The sequence below is a fragment of the Balaenoptera borealis genome, assembly GCF_965194805.1.
Source record: "Balaenoptera borealis genome assembly, chromosome: 6".
Taxonomy (NCBI): domain Eukaryota; kingdom Metazoa; phylum Chordata; class Mammalia; order Artiodactyla; family Balaenopteridae; genus Balaenoptera; species Balaenoptera borealis.
In genome coordinates this window covers 35,336,659-35,357,067 of record NC_138863.1, presented here as the reverse complement: position 1 = coordinate 35,357,067, position 20,409 = coordinate 35,336,659, and the positions used below count along the sequence as shown (strand labels likewise).

At 38.4% G+C, this 20,409-nt stretch overlaps 1 protein-coding gene and 1 long non-coding RNA gene across 8 annotated transcripts in view; one reads left to right on the top strand and one right to left on the bottom strand.

Moving 5' to 3' along the window:
• The window catches only part of SPATS2L (spermatogenesis associated serine rich 2 like), a 166,970-nt gene that overhangs the window by 52,155 nt on the left and 94,406 nt on the right, over positions 1-20,409 (top strand). The window lies entirely within an intron of this gene.
• LOC309631240 overlaps positions 12,526-20,409 on the bottom strand; it is a 41,587-nt gene continuing 33,703 nt past the window's right edge. For all 3 annotated transcript variants that reach the window (XR_014246137.1, XR_014246138.1, XR_014246139.1), the window contains 2 exons: positions 20,252-20,393; positions 12,526-19,279 (listed from right to left, as the gene is read on the bottom strand). This is a non-coding gene — a long non-coding RNA (uncharacterized lncRNA). The remainder of the gene's footprint in view (positions 19,280-20,251; positions 20,394-20,409) is intronic.

The window sequence follows — 20,409 nt, the reverse complement described above, 5'->3', positions numbered from 1 at the left end:
AGATACATCATACAACTCCTTTCCGAGCTCCACTCGCCCATTCCCCACCATGCACACAGCATGCCACCCCGACCCAAGCTGTTCCTACTATTAAATTTTGCAGTCTCTGGCACATTGTGGAAGGGAAGACGTAGGTCAAGGCATGTGGTCATGAGAAACAAAGCAAAGAGAAACAAAAGCTTGTTGCTTCTCATTGCTCATAAGCAGAAAACAATTTTGTGTCATTCTCGAGAGAGAGAGAGATGCCTTGGAAGCATATCTGGTCCCTGGCTGAGGGACTTTGTTGAGGTCATTGAGTCCATCTACACTCCTTCTTGCCTGCCCTCATAGGGCAGAACTCTAACATGACATTCTAGAAGATTAAAATCTGTCCAGTTTTTAAACATCTACAGAGAAAGATTTCACAACTGCCCTCAATAACTAATTGAGATGATTAACCGTAGGCTCAGAGAACACCTCCCTCAAAACTTCAAGGCTTTCTTGCTTCAATTTAAAATGGTTTCCTTTTCATAGTGGAAGGGACAGTTTATCACCATCCTCTGTCTGATGCAGTGATACTCAGCTGACCACTAGATTGATGACTGAATAAGCCAATCATAGACCTACTTTTGTTTACCTTGAGTCATCTATGTGGTACCTCTCGGTATCCTTTCCAGTTTTCTGTATTTCACTTTAGTTGTGGAAACTAAATATAAGGATGATATGATGTTTTCTGTGTGCTTCCATGTGTTTCTCCCAAGTATTCAGCTTTAAAAACACAATGCTAATTCAGAACCAGCTCTTTACCTGTCCCTTCGGATTTCTTTGTGGTGTTAGGACATTTATACCTAAGTCTTTAGGCTATGGAAACCTTTTTAATCCAAAAATATGAATGCTGGAAATTTCAGGAAGGTCAGTTCAGGAAATTTTTTGACTAAATATTAGTTAGGGTTCCGACTTGGCTGCTGCGATAAACACCAAACGACAGTGACTTAAAAAACTTGAAAGTTGATTTCTCCTTTATGAACAGTCTAAGTGTACAGGCTGAAGTGGAGGCTTCACAGTGATGGGGACCAGTCTTACTATATTGTTACGCTGTCCTCCTGTCTTTGTGGCTTCCATTTCAAGATCTTGTACACTTTAGCCAGCAAGAAGGGGACAAGAGGAAGTGGAAAGCACAGCCCATCTTTTTAAGAGTACAGCCCAGAAGTTGTGTGTGTCCCTTCCATTCACATCCCGTTGGCCAGAACGTAGCTACATGAACACACTGAGCTGCAAGGGAGGCTGGAAATTGTTTCCTTGAGCTGGTTGGTCATATTCCTGAGTAGGACTTAGAAGTTCTATTACTAGAGGAAGAAGGAGAGAATCGATGTGGGAGACAACAGTTAGCTCTGCCTCTGGTTTGGTAGAGCTAGCCTAGAGAAACGTGATTTGACCATGATGTCAACTAGGGAACTTGTAAGCAATGTAGAAAATACCTAAGGATATAAAGAAGGAGAGAATCTTGCTCTGCAGTAGAAGCCCAAACTCTTGGATAAGCCTGGTGTTGCAACCTTATGGATTTCAGGCCTGGGGGTAACAATAAGGCATACCTCTCCAGCTACTAGGAAAGAAATTGAAGCTAATTTCCAGAAATGTCTTTTACTACTGTATAACTGAATTAAAATAGATTATCTAGGTTGAATTAAAATAGATTATCTAGGTGAAGTTTCCAGACTAAATAGCTTCAATATAAAACCCAGATCACACATTGCTTCCTTACTGTGCTTTCAGGCTCCAAAAGCCATGCTGCCCTATCGCCCCTCGATCCAAATCATCCTATTAGTCTAAGATAGTGCTACACTTCTCCGAAAGGGGCAGTACCATATACTTGAGCCCTGTCGTGGTAAAAATAAAACTTTTAAAATCCTAGTAAATGAACATTTTAAGTTAAAAAAATTGTACTACTGCTACCACCCCACTGTAAGATCTGCATTATTTTAAGAATGTTCTAGGAAAATAATGGTGAAAAGACACTTTGCTGACTACAGTGCTATACATGTTCCACCTGGGACTCGCATGTCATGTTTGCTTACTTGATTAGCCAGGCGCTTTTCCCTGTTAGTGTTCACATTCATCTTTTTCAAATGTAACCCTGGTTTTCATCTCAACCTGACAAGACCAACCTGGATTTTGACAGTCACACGGATTTTTATCTATTTAAACTGCTAGAAGCAAAATCTGATTTTTGTCCCTGGCTTTTGTTATTAAGAAAAGTAATAAAAACCGAGGCGGAATTAGATCAGGGCCATCCATTATTTTAACCAGGAACAAAAAAGAAATATACGGCTCTACCTAAGTATTGGATTAATTTAAGTATACAGCGGATGTTAAAAATTGCGTTTAAAATGTGTTTCTCAGCTGATGATGTATTCGGTATACGAATCTTAACATCTTCATCGCTTATTGTAGAAATAATAATATAGTAATAATAAAAACTCTCATTTGTTGAGTGTTTAGTGTGTATCTGCCCTGTGCCAATTTCTGTGGTCAAAGCTTAAGCCTTGAATCGGTCCCACCCAAACTGCTTGGCCGCTACACAGCAGAGGTAAGGGATACTGGGCAGCTTCGGGTGGAAGATAAACAATAGGTTCTACTTCAGTATTATTATTCCTGTTTGTATAGATGGTGCATTCTCAACAGGGGCTGTATTTCCCTCATGAGGGGGGAAATTGGTTCTTGGGGCTTAAAAAAATCAGATGTTATGGCTGAAGTCGGAGTGTGAGGGAGATGTGACTATGGGATAGTCAGAGAGTTGCTACCATGCTGGCTTTGAAGACGGAGGGAGGGGACATGAGCTCTGGAATGTGGAGAGACTACAGAATCTGGAAAAGGCAGGGAAACAGATCCTCCTCTGCAGCTACAGAACTGTAGGATAATAAATGTGTGTTGTTTGAAGCCACTGAGTTTGTGCTAATTTGTTCCAGCTGCAGTAGAAAATGAATACGCTCAGTTTCCTCTCCTGTTCACTGAGAAGAATAGAATGATCTATGTCACAGGTTTGTTGTAAGCACTAAATAAAATCATTTGTGAGTGGTACTTAGCGTAGGGAACATAGTGACATATGCTGGCTTTGACAGTACTCAGACAGGCAAGGTTTGCACCCTCAGTGCACTTTCCCATGTTGAGGTTGCCGAGAGACTTCTTTCTCTGATTATTTCAGTGACAACAGTCAAGCCTCAAACTGGCCCTATTATTTTAAGGAGACTTTGTAGACTTCTCAGATTCATCATGTATTGATTTTATTTTATGTTTTTAACTTTTATTCAAGTATAGTTGATTTACAGTGTTGTGGTGATTTCTGCTGTATAGCAAAGTAACTCAGTTATGTGTGTGTGTGTGTGTGTGTGTGTGTGTGTGTGTGTGTGTGTGTGTGTGTGTATTTGGTTGGCCAAAAAGTTCGTTCGGGTTTTGTGTACGATCTTATGGAAAAACTGAATGAACTTTTTGGCCAACCCAATATACTTTTTCATATTCCTTTCTATTTTGGTTTATCACAAGATATTGAATATAGTTCCCTGTGCTATACGGTAGGACCTTGTTGTTTATCCATCCTATATACACTAGTTTGCATCTGCTAATCCCAAACTCCCAAACCTTCCTTCCTCCACCCCCCTTCCCCTCGGCAACCACAAGTCTGTACTCTGTCTGTGGGTCTGTTTCTGTTTTGTAGATAGGTTCATTTGTGTCGTATTTTAGATTCCACATATAAGTGATATCATATGGTATTTGTCTCTCTGACTTACTTCACTTAGTAGGATAACCTCTTGTTCTATCCATGTTGCTGCAAATGGCATTATTTCATTCTTTTTTATGGCTGAGTAATATTCCATTGTATGTATGTACCACATCTTCTTTATCCATTCATCTGTCAGTGGACATTTTGGTTGTTCCCATGTCTTTGCTCTTGAAAATAGTGCTGCTATGAACATAGGGGTGCATTATCTTTTCAAATTATAGTTTTGTCTGGGTATATGCCCAGGAGTGGGATTGCTGGAGCATATGGCAACTCAATTTTTAGGTTTTTGAGGAATCTCCATATTGTTTTCCATAATGGCTGCACCAATTTCCATTCCCACCAACAGTGCAAGAGGGTTCCCTTTTCTCCACACCCTCTCAAACATTTATTATTTGTAGACTTTTTAATGATGGCCATTCTGACCGGTGTGAAATGGTACCTCGTTGCAGTTTTGATTTGCATGTCTCTAGTAATTAGCAGTGTTGAGCATCCTTCCATGTGCCTCTTGGCCATCTGTATGTCTTCTTTGGAGAAATGTCTCTTTAGGTCTTCTGCCCACTTTTTGATTGGGTTGTTTGTTTTTTTGTTATTGAGTTGTATGGGCTGTTTGTGTATTTTGGAAATTAAGCCCATGTCAGTCTCATAATTTTCAAATATTTTCTCCCAGTCCACAGGTTATTTTTTCATTTTGTTTATGACTTCCTTTGCTGTACAGAAGCTTGTAAGTTTGATTAGGTCCCGTTTGTTTGTTTTTGCTTTTATTTCTATTGCCCTGGGAGACTGACCTAAGAAAACCATCATGTATTTATTTTATATTTCAACCATGGGATGTTTCTTTCAGTGCCTTCCAGGTACCACCAACTCTTAGATCCTTCCTCTAGGCAATTCTCCCCCCATTCTCTTCCCCTCTTCTGCTCTGTCTGAAACCTTGGTGGGGTGTATGGAGAAGGAAATTTCCAGCAATAGCAGGGAGGAGAAAAGGGCCAGCTGCCAAACACCCCAGTGAGGGAGGGGGAGCCCCAAGTGGGCTGCCATTCCAGAGGGGCACTCCAAGTTAGAGCCTGCCTGGGCTGAGAAGAATGAACTCAGATGCATTGTTTTCTTTTTTTAACTTAAGGACAATGTGTGTGTGTGTGTGTGTGTGTGTGTGTTCATTCTTGTTTTTTTTAATGACAAAATTCCGCTGAAAATGAGAATCTTCACAGTGTAGCATTCACTGACTTGCTTCATTAAGTCAGTTGGGTTGAGCCTGGTGTAAATGAAGTGAAGGCCACAGGTTTTTCTCTCTTTGTTGAGTCGATTATTTTCACAGAGAACAGCTTTTGCATTATCACAGGAAAAGAAACCAATGAAATTGTATTCCTACTACTTAAAATGCTAAAACTATGTGTGTTTACATATGTTATCTTTCAATCCTCATAGCATCACTGTGAAATAGATATTATTACTCTCACTCCCCGCTGAGGAAGGGCGAGTATCCTCACAATATCACTATGAAATAGATAAATAGATATCATGACCCCCAATTCCAGCTGAGGCCCCAGGGACTCAGGGAGGGTGGCGGCTGTACTGGTTTGGCTGGGACAGCGATGTGACTGCTGCGTGGGGCTGCTGCGAGCTGGTTGCCTAGGCAGGACCTTTCCATTGAGGCCATGTTTCAAAGCCTAGTTTTTAGCCTTGGAGGTCCACACATTGGACTTTTTTCTGTGAGTTCAGAGATGCTCAGACTCTATAGTGATATACTCAGGCTAACACAGTTTTTCTATGGACGATGGATCAAGCAGAAAGCTTATGTCTTTATCATTAGGGCATTTGTTCTTTCTAAGGACCAGGACATCCTCTTTCCAAAATCAAGGGCTCACAGTCTTCTCTTGCCCGTAATGCCAATCTGATCCCCTCAGTGCCCCCGAGTTCTTTATGAAATATGCATCCGGCCATTTCACTCCCTTGCTGTGACCCTTCAGGGACTCCTTGCTCCCCTCAGGATAAAGTTGAGGCTCCATTACTTATGTCTCTCTTTGGATTCATCACTCCTCCCTTCACTCAGTGTTAGGGATACTGAACACCCCCGTCAGCCTTGAATCTTTTTTGTATCTGTGCTTTGGTGTATTTTGGTCCCTCTGCTGAGATCATGTTCTTCCCCTTTTTTTCCTCTTCACTGTACCCCATTCATCTGGCTAATTCAGGGGTCAGCTTAGCTCTAACATCCAACTGGAAGCTTCCCTTGATCCTCCTAATCTCGGTAATTTGCTCCCACCCTCTACCCCCAAGTCAAAGTGATCTAATAAAACCTTGTACTTCCTCTATAATAGCTTGTGTTGACTTGTGTCCTGTTTATTTGTCTGGTAACCCTCACCAGAATCTGAGTGACCACATCTACTCAGTTCTCTGAGGCCAGGGTCCATATTTCACTCACTATTACTCTTCTACCTAGTACTTGGCACAAGCCTATGTATACAGGAAGTGCTCAATAAAATTTTCTTGAATGAATAGAGAATGGAAGACCTGTGTTGAAGTCTTGGCCTTGGCACTTTCTAGTGTGCCACTTTTGACAAGTTCTTTACATGCTTAGGGCCTCAGTTGCCTCATTTTTAAAAAGAGAAATTTCATTGAGATGATATGAAGTTCTTTCCAAACATGAACATATTGGGATTCTAATGCAACTCATTAGCCATCCAGAAAACATAAATCAACAGTCAGTCGTATCTTGCAAATGATAAGTTGGGAGCATTGCCATGGAATTCATTTCTTTAACGTGGATTGATTATTTCACTTCATCTACTTATATACATTAATGGTCAATAGATTCATACCTGTACTTGTGTTGATATTTACCCCCTTAATTCAAGGGTTTATTTTCTGCCGGATACTCTTCATTTATGCCGATAAGCACATCCAAAAGGAGCCTTTTAAGCCTGAGAAAATGATAAATTTTGTTTATGTCTACTTTTTTGTTCTTATGTCCATCTGTTTTTACCTAGAGAGGGACTTAATGAAATCTTCTGCCGTACTAATAATTTCAATTGAAGGTAATTAAATAAACCATTATATGAGAACAGCGGTATCAAATAAGAAAAAAACTGCAAATTTTGCTGATTATTCATGAAATTGAGTTGGTAATGGATATAATACCGTATATTAATGGTGTGGAATATTTGATATGAAAATAAAAGGAAAAAAGAGAACTACTAACATGCCAGCAGTAAGAGTACGAATGTGAAATATAAATCATTATAATAGCTCACACATGATGTCTGCTAGGTTATCCCTGAAGAGGGAATCCACACCAAACTACAAGATTGCATCTGAGATTACAGATTTTGGAGGTTGCTTCCTTCTACATTCCTAACGCTTATTATCATACGTATCAGAATCTTACCATGTCTCAAGTACTTCTTGCTACTAAATTAAACATGCTTAGATATTTCGTTAATATATTACATGTAATAATCTGAAGTAGTAATTTACTAAGAGTTTCTATAGGTGCAATTAATTTTTCCTAAAATTTGCTCTGTTTCCTGGTAATTATGACTAATTCAAGACTTAAAAATAGACTGAATTTTTTTCAAAAATTACTTCTTAACCTTACTACGAAGTCTTGCACAGTTCAATGTTATTGAAATGATATACCTGCTGGGTTAAAACAGCAGTATCATCAGTATTCTAAGTAAACTCACTACAAATGGATTTTATTTTCTGCTTTTAACTGAAAGTTATCTTGCCCAATGCAGAATTTCTTTTATCTTTGTACAAAACTGTATTTGGCTTAGGTTACAGGCTAATTACCATTAGGGTTCTTTTCCTCTCTCTCCATTACTTTTATGTATTGTTGCTTATTTAGCAATCCATGATGATCTTTGACCTCCTGACTCAGCAAAGCCTGCTTCCAGTCAGGTGGCCATGACCTTGTGTGGACAGAGCACAGTCTGTTAGCAGCACATCAAGAAAACACCAAAGACAAATGGATTTGTTGTTTCTTTACTGACAAGTTAACTCTGAGCTCAAATCATAACCGGTAAAAATGATTTAAAGACTCAAATACTTGGTACAGAAACCTTGATGAAAATCCATACTTTTCAAGAAAATAAGAGTATATCTTTATTTCATATGGAAGATAAATTGTGGTGGTTTATTTGGGACAGCTTTTGCATTTTATTATAGACTACTTAAACTACTTTGCACAAAGTAGGTTAAAGAAATTAAGAAAGTAATGCTCATATTTACATGTCCTAGTATTGGAAGTGAATTCCAATTTTTATGCTAAACGTGGGGTATACGGATAAGTAAATTAAAGTTCAAATCCTTAAAGTTACTCATTATGTTGATAATCAACTGAATATTATAAATTTGGCCATATTCTTTTAAAATGTTAATTATTTCCATCGTTAAGGTCAGTGATTCTTAATGGTGGGTGGTAAGGGTCTATTTTATAAACAATGTAGTACTTTTTCTCGTAGCTCTGATTTTTTAAATTACTAACCTTAATTTGATATTTCCAATAGCATTATAGGAAAATAAGAAAGGTTTTCATTATCAAAAGATTGAGAAACCCATTTTAACTAATGTGCAGTTAAGAAAAGGTTGGTCCATGGCATAATTTTTGACAGGCAAGAAACAGAAGGAAAATGAGTTGTTCTCACTGAGCAGAAATCCAGACATTCTTGGGGAGGCAGAAGGGTACATATCTAAAGACCCAAGAAAGGACACACAGTTGGAGAAAGGAAGAAAGAAGGAATACAGTGCCCAGAAGAGTCCTTTGTACATAGTAAGCACTCAATAAGTAGTTTTGAGTGAATAAATGAACTTAGACCACCCAACCATATGAAGCAATGATCTAATTTACTTCTGATATAGCATACAAAAGTGACACAAAGGTAGTTAGTAGGAGTGAGGAGAGACTTAAACTCTTTGGGCATCGCTAGAAGTCTTATTCATGTTTAAATGAAGACAAATCTCAGATACCAATTTACCTAACTGACATTTTCATTTTTAGAAAGGTAAAGAAAATGAAGGAAACTTCTATTTAGGGATCAAATTTTAACCAAGAAGAGATTGCTTGGTGAAATAGAAGTGGAAGGAATGTGTATCCATTTATTCAACAAATATTTACTGGATGTCTGCTATGTGCCAAGCACTCGGAAGACTATAGCCGTGATGTCATCTTAGCTTTTGTGATAACCAAGGAGCAGGTTATGTACATACAGCAGACTTTAGGAGGGAAATTTCAAATAGTCAAAGAAGTAGATGTGATTCCATAGTCTGAGACCCTAAAAGAGGAGATGACAAAGGAGATGAGAAACCCAATCCTTAAGTTCAGGTTAGGACCCTTTCTATGTGTTCCCGAGCTCCTCAAAACTCTCTTCTCAAATCCAGTATCAGGCTGGGTCATAATTCCCCTGCGCTCATCTCTATTTAGTCTGAAGCTTTAAGCTTCAAGACAGCGGGGCTGCATGCATCTATCATGTTTATCTTTGTATCCCAGCAAATAGGACAGTCCCTGACACATAGCTTACATATGCCCAATAAATTATGTATACATACACACCCACAATTCATTATATATATAATGAATTAAGCAATAAATAGTGATGAAATTCTGATAATATAATCATGAATATTTTCCCAAATTATCAAAGATAATGTATACACCCACACACACATTCCAAGTCTAACAATTCACAATTTTTTGAATGATTTGAATTAGAGGTTTGAAAGTTCTAAATAATGAGGAAAATAAATGGCTGTGGCTGCAAAGGGCATGCTCAAATTAACTCAAAATATAAAAGACCATTTCAAGAAGAACGCAAGGAGAGGCAAATAACTGAGAATACCAGAGAGAGAGATAATCCCATTAGAATAGTGTCAGGAGGCCTAAAGTCCAGAGTGAGCTGAAGTATGTAAAAAATTCTAAAAACAACAAAAGAGACTTAAAAAGCTGGCAAGGAACAATTCTACAGAAAATGACAGTGACAAAATAAGCCAGACATAGAAAACTGGAATGCTTGTGATGTTCAGTATTGTGCCCATTTTTGCTAATGACATAGTTATAATTTCTGTCAAGACTAGAATACTATTTTTATTGTAGACTTTTTGTTTTACTTTTGTAGAAAAAAGAACAAGAAAGGGATAGGACCTCTGATGAGAAAAACAAAAGACTATTCATCTCTTCTTATTTTTGCCTTTTAATTGAGGATCATGATTTCCCACCTGGTAGGGTAGAACAAAATGTGAACAAGAGGGAATTGAGGCCCACAGCAGCATAACACTAGATCCTTAGCTGTTTGGCATGGATTGGGGTCTCCTGGCCCAGACTGTATCCACAAGCCTGAGAACACTCATGCCTGTGACTGTCCCACTCCAGCCAGCCACAGTGGAGGCATTTCAACGAATGGAAAAGTCCCCAAAAGCCTGGAGACTGACAAAAAAGAGAAAATATAAAATCCCAGCAGAATTCTAAAATTTATTCTGAAACTTTTTGAGAACACTCAGAAAAGAAAGAGGTAATCATTAGGCACCAAAAGGAAGTGAAGCAGGACTAAATGATTTTCCTCTTCAATAGAATAACTAGAATGCAGGATGAAGAAAATGTGGTAGATTCAGTGTGTATAAATTTCATCAAGGCAGTTTTCACAATATCTTATGATTCTATTAGGATTTGATGGAGAAATATGAACTGAATAACAGAATAGTCAAGTGGATTCACAGCTAGGTTTGCATAACCAAACCCAAGGAGTGCTAAAGAATGGGTCCATGTGATCTCAGGGGTGATCTATAGACATCTACTTGTGTTTTTCTCTAGATCTCTCTGTATCAGCGATGTGAATGATGATGAATCTGATGGAGATAATACAAATAAGAGACATCTTTTGAATTCTTAAGTGTCAAACACTTTTCTATTACTCTATGTGTATTCGTTTATTAAATCCTTACAACAAGGAAGCTGCACAGCCTCTTAGATAGCCTCATCCACCAGCAAGAAGGACTACAGGTCTGCAGCCTGTGGAAGGAAAACCACATTCACAGAAAGATAGACAAAATGAAAAGGCAGAGGACTTTGTACCAGATGAAGGAACAAGAGAAAACCCCAGAAAAACAACTAAATGAAGTGGATATAGGCAACCTTCCAGAAAAAGAATTCAGAATAATGATAGTGAAGATGATCCAGGACCTCAGAAAAAGAATGGAGGCAAAGATCAAGAAGATGGAAGAAATGTTTAACAAAGACCTAGAAGAATTAAAGAACAAACACCTAGAAGAATTAAAGAACAAACAAACAGAGATGAACAATAACTGAAATGAAAAATACACTAGAAGGAATCAATAGCAGAATAACTGAGGCAGAAGAACGGATGAGAGACCTGGAAGACAGAATGGTGGAATTCACTGCCGCGGAACAGAATAAAGAAAAAAGAATGAAAAGAAATGAAGACAGCCTAAGAGACCTCTGGGAAAACATTAAACGCAACAACATTCACATTATAGGGGTCCCAGAAGGAGAAGAGAGAAAGAAAGGACCCAAGAAAATATTTGAAGAGATTATAGTTGAAAACTTCCCTAACACAGGAAAGGAACTAGCCACCCAAGTCCAGGAAGCGCAGAGAGCCCCAGGCAGGATAAACCCAAGGAGAAACACGCCGAGACACATAGTAATCAAACAGGCAAAAATTAAAGCCAAAGAAAAATTATTGAAAGCAACAAGGGAAAAATGACAAATAACATACAAGGGAACTCCCATAAGGTTAACAGCTGATTTCTCAGTAGAAACTCTACAAGCCAGAAGGGAGTGGGATGATATGATTAAAGTGATGAAAGGGAGGAACCTACAACCAAGATTACTCTACCCGGCAAGGATCTCATTCAGATTTGATGGAGAAATCAAAATTTTTACAGACAAGCAAAAGCTAAGAGAATTCAGTACCACCAAACCAGCTTTAAAACAAATGCTAAAGGAACTTCTCTAAGTGGGAAACACAAGAGAAGAAAAAGACCTACAAAAACGAACCCATAACAATTAAGAAAATGGTCATAGGAACATACATATCGATAATTACCTTAAACGTGAATGGATTAAATGCTCCAACCAAAAGACACAGGCTTGCTGAATGGATACAAAAACAAGACCCATATATATGCTGTCTACAGGAGACCCACTTCAGACCTAGGGACACATACAGACTGAAAGTGAGGGGATGGAAAAAGATATTCCATGCAAATGGAAATCACAAGAAAGCTGGAGTAGCAATACTCATATCAGATAAAATAGACTTTAAAATAAAGGATGTTACAAGAGACAAGGAACGACACTATGTAATGATCAAGGGATCAATCCAAGAAGAAGATATAACAATTATAAATATATATGCACCCAACATAGGAGCACCTCAATACATAAGGCAACTGCTAACAGCTATAAAAGAGGAAATCGACAGTAACACAATAATAGTGGGGGACTTTAACACCTCACTTACACCAATGGACAGATCATCCAGACAGACAATTACTAAGGAAACACAAGCTTTAAATGACACAATAGACCAGATAGATTTAATTGATATTTATGGGACATTCCATCCAAAAACAGCAGCCTGTCTTCTCAAGTGCACATGGAACATTCTCCAGGATAGATCACATCTTGGGTCACAAATCAAGCCTCAGTAAATTTAAGGAAATTGAAATCATATCAAGCATCTTTTCCGACCACAATGTTATGAGATTAGAAACCAATTATGGGGGAAAAATACGTAAAAAACACAAACACATGGAGACTAAATCAAAAAATACCTAGAGACAAATGACAATGAAAACACGACGATCCAAAACCTATGGGATGAAGCAAAAGCAGTTCTAAGAGGAAAGTTTATAGCAATACATGCCTACCTCAAGAAACAAGAAAAATCTCAAACAATCTAACCTTACACCTAAAGGAACTAGAGAAAGAAGAACAAACAAAACCCAAAGTTAGTAGAAGGAAAGAAATCATAAAGATCAGAGCAGAAATAAATGAAATAGAAACAAAGAAAACAGTAGCAAAGATCAATAAAACTAAAAGCTGGATCTTTGAGAAGATAAACAAAATTGATAAACCTTTAGCTAGATTCATCAAGAAAAAGAGGGAGAGGAATCAAATCAATAAAATTAGAAATGAAAAAGGAGAAGTTACAACGGACACCACAGAAATACAAAGCATCCTAAGAGACTACTACAAGCAACTCTATGCCAATAAAATGGACAACCTGGAAGAAATGGACAAATTCTTAGAAAGGTATAACCTTCCAAGACTGAACCAGGAAGAAACAGAAAATATGAACAGACCAATCACAAGTCATGAAATTGAAACTGTGATTAAAAATCTTCCAACAAACAAAAGTCCAGGACCACATGGCTTCACAGGTGAATTCTATCAAACATTTAGAGAAGAGCTAACACCTATCCTTCTCAAACTCTTCCAAAAAATTGCAGAGGAAGGAACACTCCGAAACTCATTGTATGAGGCCACCATCACCCTAATATCAAAACCAGACAAAGATACTGTAGACAAAGAAAATTACAGACCAATATGACTGATGAATATAGATGCAAAAATCCTCAAGAAAATACTAGCAAACAGAATCCAACAACACATTAAAAGGATCATACACCACGATCAAGTGGGATTGATCCCAGGGATGCAAGGATTCTTCAATATACGCTAATCAATCAATGTGATACACCATATTAACAAACTGAAGAATAAAAACCATATGATCATCTCAATAGATGCAGAAAAAGCTTTTGACAAAATTTAACAGCCATTTATGGTAAAAACTCTCCAGAAAGTGGGCATAGAGGGAACCTACCTCAACATAGTAAAGGCCATATACGACAGACCCACAGCAAACATCATTCTCAATGGTGAAAAACTGAAAGCATTTCCTCTAAGGTCAGGAACAAGACAAGGATGTGCACTCTCGCCACTATTATTCAACATAGTTTTGGAAGTCCTAGCCATGGCAATCAGAGAAGAAAAGAAATAAAAGGAATACAAATTGGAAAAGAAGAAGTAAAACTGTCACTCTTTGCAGATGACATGATACTATACATAGAGAATCCTAAAGATGCCACCAGAAAACTACTAGGGCTAATCAATGAATTTATTAAAGTTGCAGGATACAAAATCAATGCACAGAAATCTCTTGCATTCCTGTATACTAATAACGAAAGATCAGAAAGAGAAATTAAGGAAACAATCCCATTCACTATTGCAACAAAAAGAATAAAATACCTAGGAATAAACCTACCTATGGAGACAAAAGACCTGTATGCAGAAAACTATAAGGCACTGATGAAAGAAATCAAAGATGACACAAGCAGATGGAGAGATACACCATGTTCTTGGATTGGAAGAATCGATATTGTGAAAATTGACTATACTACCCAAAGTAATCTACAGATGCAATCAATACCTATCAAATTGCCAATGGCATTTTTTACAGAACTAGAACAAAAAAATCTTAAAATTTGTATGGAGACACAAAAGACCCCCGAATAGCCAAAGCAATCTTGAGGGGAAAAAATGGAGCTCGAAGAATCAGACTCCCTGATTTCAGACTATACTATAAAGCTACAGTCATCAAGACAATATGGTACTGGCACAAAAACAGAAATACAGATCAATGGAACAGGATAGGAAGCCCAGAGATAAACCCACACACCTATGGTCAACTAATCTATGACAAAGGAGGCAAGGATATACAATGGAGAAAAGACAGTCTCTTCAATAAGTGGTGCTGGGAAAACTGGACAGCTACATGTAAAAGAATGCAATTAGAACACTCCCTAACACCATACACAAAAATAAACTCAAAATGGATTAAAGACCTAAATGTAAGACCAGACACTATAAAACTCTTAGAGGAAAACATAGGAAGAACACTCTTTGACATAAATCACAGCAAGATCTTTTTTGATCCACCTCCTAGAGTAATGGAAATAAAAATAAAAGAAACAAATGGGACCTAATCCTTACAACAATCCCTATGCAGTTGCTATATTTATCTACACTTTACAAATGAGTAACACAGAGGGTTGAAGTAACTTCCTCAAGGTCACACCCTTCTTAGGTGGCAGAGCTGACATTCAAGCCCAGACTGTTTAATTAGTGGCATAAGTTACATAAATGATATCCATCAAATTGTGGATGACCAGAGTGAAATGTGTAGCTAAAATTGTAAAGTTATAGATTTGGTATCCAGAAAAAGAAATAAGAAACTAATAGACTAGAAAAATTAGCCAAATGAATAAAGATAAAATTGAGTCAAATATAAACTCATACACTTAAGTTCCAAATAAATCAACTGCAAAAGTAAAGATTGGGGAGATGGGACTTACAAATAGATCAAATGAGGAAGTCTTGGGAGTTTCATTTAATATAGGCTCATTATGACCGATGGACAGTGTGATTATCAACAAAATGCAATCTTAGAGCAAAATCTAAAAACATTGTTCTTCTTCCCATTAATAATTTTCCACCCCATTTGACTTTTTTTTTAACCAAGTCAGCTTTACATTTTTTATTCTAATTCTAGGGAATACTAAGGTTTGTAATTTAGAATGAACCCGCTAAATAATTTTCAGACAATTCCCTTTATTTTCATTGAACCAAAATGATGGCAGCAGACTAGTGGAATAAGCACAAGCTTGGGAGTCAGTCCCAGAGGCTGAGTCCCCTCCTTGCTGTTGACTGACTCTGGGACCTTGGCCTTAACGTCTGTACGCCTAGTTCCCTCATCTAGAAAATGGCGATAATAATGCCTACCTTGCAGGAGCATCCTGAGGACTCAGGGAAATAGACATAAAGAGATAAAATCATCCAGCGTGGTGCCCGAGGGGGTTTCATTTGGTTCACTGTTGTAGCCCCATCATGTAGGCCAGTGCCTGGCACAGAGGAGGCGCTCAGAGGTGTTTGCTAAGTGAATACTGAATGAATGAATGAGTGAATGAATGTGTTCAGTAGAGGATAGTTCTTACTAAAGGCGTGGCAGTGTTTTCAGATGTGAGAAGTCTTTGTAAAGCAAGAAACTGATTATTCACAGGTTTGAAGAAGGGGAATGCTTTGTCATAGCTAAATTTACTTTTTCCCATCATGTAGCGTAGCTTCAGGATTTTTTGAAAACTAAAGTAAAACTGTGACCATTAGGTCGTCTTTGTAGTGTTTCTTCAGTCCTTACACCATTCTTCCATGAGGTATCTAGAAAGGTCTCATTCTGCCTAGTCAGATATTGTTTGAAAGCTTGAAATGAAAAATGAAACCAAGTTAAGTCTGGCTGGTAGCCATTCAGAAATAGAATTTTTTTTTTAAAGTAGATTAATTTTCAAAGACATTTTTCCTCTTTAAGACTTCCTTGTTTTTAAAGAAGCATTTAGTAAAACAACAGGAATGTCTTTTCAGTGTCTGGTTATCTCTTTTTCAAGACTGAGTTTGGTAAATTACATAATATTAGCTGTTGGTCATCTTCCAGGTAAAAAATAAAACCAAATGAAGTCTTTAATGTAATTTATGAGTTTCTCTCCTAGAGCTAAGTGAAACTCAGCTTCATAGCTTTTATTTGTTTTGGGGCCTTTAATATTAGTCAGATTAAAGCTTATGTTTTTATAAAACTGTAAGGACAAAGAATTATATTAAAATGGCTAAAAAAACAAAAAAAAAATCTTCAGTGTTTGATTCAGCATGTCAAGAATAACAGAGACTATAGGGTCTGGTTTCAGAACCTCGTAACCAAAAATGACAGTGTGGTGGGATGGGGAGTTGGTGTGGTGTTGGATGAGCAGGAACTCTCGCATTCGCTAAAAGGAGAACGAAAGAAGGATGTTAACTCTTTGCTGTATTATGAACAGGACAAGTGTATAATTGAAACCAAACCATTAACACCTTTTCACATACTGCCTTCTGATGTCATCTAATTACTTACTGCCTGCTAACCTTATCTCCCTCAGGAGCCGATCTTAAAATTACACTGCGTTGCAATTAGTTAACACATTGCACCTAGTCAAGGCACGTAGTGGACGCCCAGTAAATATTTGTTGAATGACTTCTGTGCACTATGCAGGTGGGTTTTCTTTCTGATCTCATGCATGACTTACTTGTTTCCACCAGAGAGGTTTCAGTTTTGCTCTTTCTCTTACTGGAAATGCCATTACCATCATTGGCAATACTGCCTCAATGCAGTGCAAAAGAACACCTCCTCCTAGAAGCCTTCTCTGATTAACCCACCTGAACTAAAGCCATCTCACCCATCGAGAAGCCCCTTTTATAAATATGGTTGTAGTCATTTCAGAATGATTTAAGATTCTTATTTCTCTTGGCTCTGACATCTCCCATGCCCCACAATATACATGCATCAAGAATAGGCATTGAGTCTTATTTCCCACAGGGACACACACAGGGACACCCCTGCACATGCAGTGTCCACCTATGGAAAGCACACTCAAAGGACGTGTTCTACAGCTAGGTAATGAAATTTTTAACATTAGTGTACAAAACCAGACAACCCTGATTGCTTGTCTCTATCGGTCTGCCAAGAATGGGTATAAATGGAATCAAGGCTGTGAGAGATGGATCTTTTTCATCAGACAAGTGATCAAAACCTAATACATTTACACCTCAAAATTGCTTTAAAGGAGATTGGATGACTAACAGAAAGTCTTCCAAAGGGAAATAATATATGGTATTATATTTAATTGAGAGACCTGTACAATATTTGAACTTCTGTACAAAAACCAGTTTCGATTCATTCAATCTTTAGAAAAATGATTTGGAAGAGATTAAACTACATATTGCTATGGCTTATAGACCATCATAAGCCTTTGGTACCTTCCAAACTTCCCCCAATGTGAGTTGAGCCATAGGTCAGGCTGGGACTCAGAGCAAGGTGTATGCTTTCAGGCAGGCCTTTGATTGCTGTAAACTAAAGGGATAAGCAGACAGGTCGTGAGAAGGTTTACAAAGAACCTATAGAGTGCATAAGGGTGTCAACAGCAATAAAAATCCTATCTATAGGTGGAGTTACAGGGTATATATTGGTGAGGTTAGTGGTTAAATGTGTTTAGCTTTGGGTTGGAAACCACTTTTTTCCCCTCATATTCCACAGAAAAGATAAATTTTCGGCCTATCTCTTTCAGACAGAGCATAGGCTTTGGTGCAGGGGAACTAGAGGGCTAGCCTAGTGACCTGATTATCCTGAATACAAGGCTCTGAGTTAAGAAATAAAATAAGTAGGAGACGTTGGGGAGGTTACCTGGTTAAAGACATGGGCTACGTGGGGTCCAATACAGGAAGATGTAGAGGGCTTCAGCGCTCATGATTCGACCTTGACTCTGAGAATGACTGAAACACTGCTGGGTTGGACATATGGGGGGAGGAGGAGAAGGAGTGGATTGGAGGGTGTGTAAAGTGATGTGGCTAGAGCAGCATTTGACAATGCTGGTTTTAATGGTGGCATTTAAAATGATACTCCAGTACTAGATGTTGAAACCTGGGGAATAAATTATTGAAGACTCACTGAAACCAAGAAAGGAAAAATAAAATGAGAGGACATTCACTCCTCTTTTTCCACATGTCTTTATTGAACATTTAAAAGGTCAAAGGCACTCTCGTAGGTACTTTGGAAAAGGGAAAGGAGAAGTGGAATTGATCAGAGACAGGCTTTTTAAAAGGAAGAAATTCTTTTTGTGATTCATTAAATCTATTAATATCTCATATATTTGAAGCACTTTAAAAACAGTTATTAATTTCCTCAAAACAGCATATATTTCAGGTGACAAATTTCTATTTTTTTATTATAGCTAGAAATTGAGATAAAATTCACTAAGGCAGTGAATATGACCTCTAGAATTTTGACCATATCATAAAATGGCCAAAATGAGTTTTATTATCTGTGATTGCGTTAGAATAAATTCAAGGGCATTAAAATCATGTTAATTCTCTCTTTTTATCCATCTTGATACAATTACCTGAAATCAGCACGTAGGAAAGGAGATTTTGTAATTTTTAGGCTGTTCTGTTATTAGCTCTAAGACTTTATTTGAACTTTGTTCTTTCCATGTTATAACTGCTTATTGTCTTCTAAAGACAAGTGCCTTAGCTGTGAACTTGGTCACTAGAGCACTGACCACATCTGGTAACCACAAGGCAGGAAACCGTGACCTGGCATGGGTTTCTGAGCCATTCTACAAGGAAGAGGTATTATAGTCTTGGATTCACTTTTGCCTGTGCTGAAATTTGAAGAACATGATAAACAAATGGCCCTGAGGACACTGAGCCCTGGAAGTCTCTATCCCTCTCAGCAGTGCTGCAGTCAGGCCTCAGCCTTGGACTGCCATCCACACCTCTCTAGAATTGCCCTAGGCTTCCCTTAAGGTGGCAGTGTCCATGGTGAGGGAAAGGTGTATCCAGGTGAGGGCAACTTGTGGTCAGAAGGTTGTGTTTCAAGGGCCAGTTCCATCACTGGCTAGATGACCATAACTTCTTCCGCCTTAGTTTCTCACCTGCAAAATGAGGATGGAGGGGAAAGCAACCACATAAGCTATGGAGGAATCGAATGAGATTATTTATTTATATTTATTTTATAGCACGTAATGTGTGCTCAGCACTGTTTTAATCGCTTTACAAATATGAACTCATTTCATCCAAATTACTACCCCATGAGGTAGTTACTATAATCATTCTCAGTTTACCTATGAGGAAATGAAGATGTAGAGAGGTTGAATAACTTGCTCAAATCCCCAGACCAGTAAAAGGCAGAGTTGAGATTCAAACTTGGCAAATTGTAATTACTTATTTTCTATCATAAGAGGATAAGGAAGAATCTGAATAGCAGAAATGGGCAGTGGTTCCTGTTTGCCATCATTTGGGGGCCCAAGATTCTGTGTGGTGGTGACAGAGGCACAGTAATTAATGCAGATGTCTCTGCCACAGGGCTGGCTATAGGGGCTCCCGGGCTAACTGCCTGTGGGTGGTTAGCGAGATGGTGGGTGAGAGGCCTGACCCTAAAGAGAAATAGTGCCTTTCTAAGAACATGTTGAATTTACGAGTTAATTTTTTTTAAGTATCAAACCAGCAAACAAACATAGATAGGACTAAGGTGCCTGTAGGTGGCATAGGCCTGACAGGCCTTCTCCATTCTGCCCCCCAATGGTTATCCCCACTCCCATGCTCCTCACACTAGCTTTTCCCTGGTGAAATTCACCATGAAAACTTCATTACTTTGGGTGAGGGCATGACCCCTAATAAAATGTATATACCCCTGGACACAGTAGTACATTATTCATTTAGTGTAAAATTAGCCAGCAGATGCCTCTGGTTAGGTCTAGAACCAGGAACAGGTTTTAGAATGGGGAGGGGAGAGAGTAAGGCTCAGGGTGCAGTGCTAGGAATGTTTGCTAATTGATTGATCTGCCTGTACTGGTGTCACTGGAAGATTAGAAGCCCTTAGCTGACTCCCATTCTCAGGAACTGACCTTTGGAATGATGACTTCGGTCCCAGCCCATACTGTCTCTTAGCCTCCGGGGCAGTCCGTGTAAAGTTCGCAAGTTCAGTCTTACAGCTATGCGTTCCCCAAGAGGAGAAGAATGAAGAACTGGGCATTCGCTACCAGGGGCCTGAAGGCAAAAGCAC